Here is a 6,907-nt window from a genome sequence, read left to right as displayed (position 1 = left end):
TATGGTCATTACAAGAGCAGAACAGTAAGAGTTGACGATCTGTAATCTTTCATATACTCTTCTTGATAATCATTATCCACCAGAGGGAGCTGCTCTAGAAGTATTAAAAAAATAGTTTTTGTTGTGACTTTTGGCTTCGAGGTATAATTCTTCCTCACCTTCAGCCTAAAGGAATAGGGATGCTTTAGAAGTATGTGTACTGAGGTAAAAGCTCAATCTTAATATACGCAGTATGCCTTTTTATAACCATGTGTCATGCTTTTATCCTTTTTATAAACAACTTTCAATCCTAGGGTTCATGAGAAAAGTTAATGCGCAAGGATCTGTGCCAGTCAGAGGGCATAGTTATTAAGATATGATATTGACAGAAATGACCTCTGTCAGTAAGATGGGCTAAGCTTGCTTCTGAAGCCTGTTACCAGTTTTATATTTCAGATGCTCCCTTCAGCACATCACTGCACTGCCACATTAAGTTATGGAATTAAAGGAATGTAAATTCCACCACTGAAAGTATTCCTATAAGCAAAGTAAGTAAAAAAAGTTCAAACTTGTTCAAAATTTGCTGAGCTGGTGACTTCTGAATACTAATTTTCTTTTCTAAATGCTATATTGGACTATATAAAAGTGGTTGAATCTTTCAGTGATGGACTAATTTGATTGCTTTTTTTACTGGTGTGACATCTTCCTTTTGCTCTTCTTTGTTTCCCAGTGCTCTCAAAGAATCCATCCAGGTTATGGATAAATTTAATTATACCTAGTTACAATTCAAGCTTACTCATAGGAATAATCCTGTCAACCCTGAAAATTAGATACATGTATCATCATACATTAAGCTGTTCACATCTACACTAAATATTTCCCAAATCAACATTTTTAACAGCAAATTACATAGCAATTTAGGTCAAATCTGCAATTTTTAAATTCCAACTATTTATCTTGTTCATCCTTTGGATTATTTTTCCAAATATGTGTAAATGAATAGGTGGTCTTAAGAATTAGTTTCTGGGAGTGTTTGGTTTTGCTTGTTTTTCCAATGAGAGCAAATACAACCGTGTCTAAGGTAGTTTAAGAGAAACTCTTACTTCATACTTGTAGTGGACCACGTACAGAGCAAACAGGAATGGCCCTTAGAAAATATTACTCTCTATATAATTTTTAAATTTTCATGTATATAAAACAAAAAGAGAGTAACTGGATGCATTTTACAGTATCTAGTTTATCTGTCTCCCTCACAAAGAAATATTACATATCTCTAGAGCTCTCTGAGAAAGGACAAAACCCAAAATACTCTGAGAGAAATAACAGCCAGGGACTACATTTCTTTGCTGGAATGCTGAAGCTGTAGTACCTTATTTTCCAAGGTTATATAAAATGGTAATATACCCTAAATGTTTAGATGCTTTGTTATCTACAGAAAATCAATATTTTTTGCAAGCAGCTGCTGAGTCTGATCAATCATTCATTCATATTCTGCTCCAAAGTCTGTGGATGTGTTTTTAACAAAGAAGATCTTTTGTATCAAACGGTAGACATATTAAATGCAATTTACTGAGATTAAGTTTGAGGCAGATTTCTGAGTTGACTTGCCAGTTGCATCTTTTTGAAAAGCTACAGGTAGCTGCAGTGAGATGCATTTACAACTTCCAATAAACTTAAATCTAAATGATCAGCAGCATGCCTGAGGCTGTGGTGAAAAACTAGGGCAGATTCACTGCCTTAGAAGCCAATAAAGGCAAGTTTGCTACATGCTACAGCTACTGGCAAGGGAGAGCATCCATTCAGCACCTGCTGTATTTCAAGCTCCATTGAGCTTCTTCTGGGCAGCTCATCTGATAGCCCTGAAGGAGAGTTTAAATTTGAGCAAAGTCCAAAGAAAAATCAAACAAATGTTTTGTGCCTTGGAGCACTAGATAGAAAGAAATTTTATATGTTGCATAAAGTAGTAACTAACATAGATTTTTATATGCTTTGCCTAATTTTATAGGCTAGTCTTTCATTTAACTGACCAAGGGAATGCCAGTAAGCCTGACACTGAAGTTTTTATTACTGTTCTGGCAGTAGAAAGAGGCACTTTGGATACACTGTGATGTGACGTGATCTTTCCTGTGAGTAGCCTTAGTGGTCACAGTTCTTAAGAGTCCCAATCAGGTCTGGATACTGGTTTTAACACATAAATTTATAATACGAAATTTATAGTAAGGAAGAGTTATTATTACTGGTATTATTGTTGTAATTTCCACCTTTCTTTTGGTGCTTTGATTCATTGTGTGTAAATTCTTGGTACAGTTTCCACATTGGGAAGGAGCATCAAAGCATGTGTTTTGAAGTTCAGAATATATTAATGCTGGTGAGTCATTAGATCCCCCATCATCATGACTTTCTTAAATTGGGACTGTTTGTCCCAGCTTCACACCAGATTATCAGCAAATTATTTCATCACCATCTTAGGCTTTACTACCAACAATCAGCCTTTAATTTAATGAGCACTATCAGCTCATGACATGGTATTTTTCCAGACAGAAATGTCATGTTTTAGACACAAACTGTGATTTTTTAAATATTATTTAGTTTCATGCCTTTTTCTATATTCAACAGCCTAGACAAAACTGCATGAAAACAAACATTTTTTTTCATTCCATTCAAACTAGAAGGGCTGCTGATGCACTTAGTGCAAAGATACGTAAGGAAAAGGAAACTTAATTTTTCCATTAATTTATTTTTCATAGGGATAATTTTTTCTGAAATGTGATTAGAGCTGAAGAAAGAAAAAAAATTGCAAGTAACTAAAAATTTCTGGAAAACAGTCACTATGGAGGAAGGATTTTAAAAGCCTTCTACAAATTGGAAGTTTCTCTCCAAAGGATCTGTCTGCTACTTGAGATTTGAGAAAAGTGAGAGACACTGGAAACACTGAAATATTAAAAGAAGTTATTTTCTTTTCCCAGCACAGAAAAAAGCTGTAGATGCTTCATAGAGATATAAAGGCAAAAAAGAATATTCTGAGACTGAGGCTATTTAGTCAATATATTCTCTAAGGGAAATTACAAAGTGATTCACAACATGAAGCAGACCAAGGGCATACAGCCAGGGATTTATCTCCTCTAGTAAGCAAGACATGAGAAGAGGCTATTGCAATGGTATTATTCAAAGTTTTATTGAATGCAAGTATTACTGGAGCATTTAGCCTGACCTCTATAGTAACTAGTCCTTATCTTTTGCCAAGATACCCTGTACTGAATCCAAAAATATTCCTGGGTAAAGCATATCTTCCAGAAAAGCAGCAGGTGAGTCCACCTAACCTATTAATAAGGCATTGCAATAGTTAATCCCACTCATTGTTGAAATTGAATGCATTTTCTCATATGAGTTTGTGTGATATTAGACTTACAGTGCCTGTTTCTTCATCTTGTCTTTTTTAAATGTCATGCAGTGTTTTCGCCCTGTGAAGGTGCTTGGGTACTACTTGAATTACCACTACTGGGTGGGAGGGGGAAGGGGGAGGAGGAAAAAAAAAGTGGTTTACAAGCTGTCTCACCCTAAAGAGTTACTTTGTGACGTCCATCAGAAGATTCATCTAATTACCCACCAACACCTTTGATCTGGTAATGCTTAAATCTTCTAAGTTTCTGTAGACCCATTCTGCCCTGTGTTTTCCACAATGCCTTTAACTTCCTTTATCAGATTTTTACATCCTGGAAGTTTTAAGTTTATATTATTTTCCATTTCATTCTTGCTGTTTTCTTATACTATTAAGTCCCCACATTGCCCTAAACCAGGATGCATTTTTGGATCTAATTCTCATCTTGATAACAGAATTATTACTGCATGATTCTTGCTCTCTAGCAGCCATCTTATTTTTAAAGAATTTCCAAATTTGTTTTGACATCTTTCTCTTTAAACATTGTTTTCTAACCTGTTTTGCTTATGATGGCCTTCATTTTGGGGAAAATCACTCCTCTGGAAATGTATGTACTAACGCAGTTCTTAGCGGCTGGGACTATGTTCTTTTTCCTTATGGAGAAACCAGTGGGCAGCTGCATTATTGTTATTGATCTCTAGGTTCTGAAACAATGTCCAGTTCTGTTACTGATTAATCTTTATTCAACATAATGATATCCAAATTGAAATAGAATTGCAATTAAAAGCAGTGTCTTTTGAGCCTGGAAGTTATCTTCTTCATTTAGCATTGCTGTTATTCTACTGTTTGGTATCTTATACACTTTAATCAAACTGCATTGCCTGAAATTCAGGTTTTCTTTATGCATGTTAGAAAAATACTTAAGAATGATGTTGTCCTGGTGATATTTTTTTAAATAACAGTTTTAAAATATTTTTATGGTCTTTCTTAATTACCAGTTTCCTAGATATGTTTTTTTAAATTTATTTATTACAGTGATTCACATCCATTAAGGTTATGCATTATCAATACTTGATTTAGTTACAGATTTTTCTAGTATAGAGTGACTCCCTCTATCTTTTTGTTTGTTTGTTTGTTTTGATCTTTATATTGACAAGCAGTTTATTGGTGACTTTTTAACATTGCAGTAATCTGACTCGTTCCGCCAGTTTTCAGGCAATTCCTTTGCTCTTCTCATGAGTCATAACAATTCTTTTCCTTAGCAAAACAACTGGCATTGGTTATATAAGCAGTTTTATATCCCTTGTCAGCTCAGCTGAACTTGTTTGCAATACGCTGAGTAGGAGTTTGCATGACAGTTGTCATCTCAGCACCCTTTTCTCCCTGTTGCTAATGCAACAGCTTCCTTGATGTCCAGCTAGTCTCTGAGATCATTAGCTCATTATCATCATCAGTGGAGATTCAGGCTGTTCTCATTGTCCAGCCTCCTCCCTTATGGGGATGTTGTATGCTATTTTGCAAAAACAAATCTTCCACTTTGCACTAGCTATGCAAATAGTAGTATGTCTGCAGCACTCGCAATAACAAATTGTGCTGTAAAAATAGCTCTAGAACTTTGGTAATATCCTGATATCTTCTGCTATTGAAGTAGGTCTCTGATGGCAAAGAGGCATTAGAGGTAGCATAAAATTTTATGATTTCATGCAATTTACAGTTGCATTTTTACTTTTGCTCCAGGCAATTGGCTCATTGTCTTGTACCTAGTACTGAAGGCCTTCACTCTCACCTCAGCTGTAGTAATGCTTCCAGCTCTTTTTCTCCCGTCTCTGAAATACTGTGTAAGTAGATACATCTCTAACTGAAGAGCTTACAAATTAGGAAGGTATATTTTAGTTCAAACAGTACTTCTCGGGATTGATTCTTACTTCAGAGCTTACTTAACCTCTAACACTAACACAAATGGAAATTCACTACTAACTCGCAATGTATATTTCAATAGCTGGTTTTCCCTCATGTTTAAATGAATGGTTTAAATGAATGGAGGTGGATTGAATATGATAGGCCAACAGCTATGTATGAAAATGTATTCTGTTAGCATTTGTATCTATCTCTGCATAGGAAGTACCCCTTCCAGAATGAGTACAGGATGTGCATGCCAGTTGCACACACAACCTAAAATTTGATAATCCCCCTAATTACTAATATACTGAATGACTCTCATACATACAAATGAACACTTAACACATTTTTGTAGCTCATTAGCCTTTATAAGTATTTTTAAAGAGCACAGCCCTGAAAATTATGTCTCCAGAAATTTGCAGAAGTGACATCCTGTCACTGCTCTTAAATGAGGAAGAAATTTAATTCCTAGTGTGTTAGTTACCAGTGAAGACACTGTGGGAACCTGGGAGGATGCTGTTAATTCCTTACATCAGCCAGGCAAAACTCAGTTGACGTCCAAGGAATCTTCTCCAGCCATAACTAGGAACTGAAACCTGAGCTCCTCATCTCAAAGAGAGCTCTTTGTTTGCTTTAGGACAATGAACAACCCACTGTAATCAGACATAAGGGAGTTTTTCTGATAACATGATTTTTAGAAGGTCTCAAAGTGAAGGTTCACAAACCCATAAAATTGTACTGCCACATGCAACTAGAAGAAGCTCTCTCTCAGTCATATAGCTCTTAATCAGTTTAGGAGACTGCATCAAATAGACTGGACTCTCTGTGGCACTCAGTAGTTCATCCAGAGTAGTAATCTGGCATTTGAACTCTGTTTCCACAAGCAAAGTAGTAAACTGGGAGGGTTTTTTCTATTGAGTGTCCCCAGAGTGACAAGAAGAGATGTATTAGGAAGCATTCGTTTTCTCTCCTTCTAAGAGTAATCTAGCCTGACAGAAGATGGGAAGCAGCACCGAGCTTCACTCACAACTTCAGTTTTGGTGATTCTTTTTTTATTTTTTTATGAAAGAGCAGTACATAGCTAGTACAAAATATCCTAGAATTGCTCTTATTTTACATCATTATTTTTTACTCATTATTTTAATGTGTAGTTGAGCATTAACATTTATAATGCTTAAAAAATAAAAATTTAAAAGAGCAGAACAGCTTTCAGTTTTGGAATTGAGATTAAGGCTTCACTAAAACCTGATGTATACGGTGCTTTTAAAATATGTTTGTGAACAGGGAAGAATAGTCTTTGCTTTATGAATCTAATTTTTGAGCAATACTTTAACAAAGGAGTGATTTATGCACTTCATTTCAGTTAAGATGCTTTATACTGAATGATACTTTCATTGGCATATAAAAGTATTTATCTAAAATCAAAGATGCTGACTGTCCCCAGGACACTTGATTATAGTTTGAAATATTTGTGGAATGCTTTGTATGTATGATTGTCTTTCTGAAATGGGAATTTCCCCCTTGCTGCAGTATACCTATGATATACATTCAGCAGCAATGAAACTTAATGACTGGCACGCTACATAAACAACTAGCTATTTCAGTTAATGAAATAGACTTCTTGAAACACTTCTTCAATTGCAGCTAGGT

General features: G+C 35.4%; 1 long non-coding RNA gene across 1 annotated transcript; it reads left to right on the top strand.

Annotated features, from left to right (window-relative positions):
- The first annotated feature begins 508 nt into the window (after positions 1 to 508).
- On the top strand, positions 509 to 5,165 carry LOC141922844 (uncharacterized). The gene is made up of 3 exons (XR_012623114.1): positions 509 to 527; positions 3,224 to 3,284; positions 5,096 to 5,165. It is a non-coding gene; the product is annotated as an uncharacterized LOC141922844 (long non-coding RNA).
- Positions 5,166 to 6,907: the final 1,742 nt, after the last annotated feature.

Source organism: Strix aluco, chromosome 4 (assembly GCF_031877795.1).
Source record: "Strix aluco isolate bStrAlu1 chromosome 4, bStrAlu1.hap1, whole genome shotgun sequence".
Lineage (NCBI taxonomy): Eukaryota > Metazoa > Chordata > Aves > Strigiformes > Strigidae > Strix > Strix aluco.
This window is presented reverse-complemented; position numbering and strand designations above follow the sequence as displayed.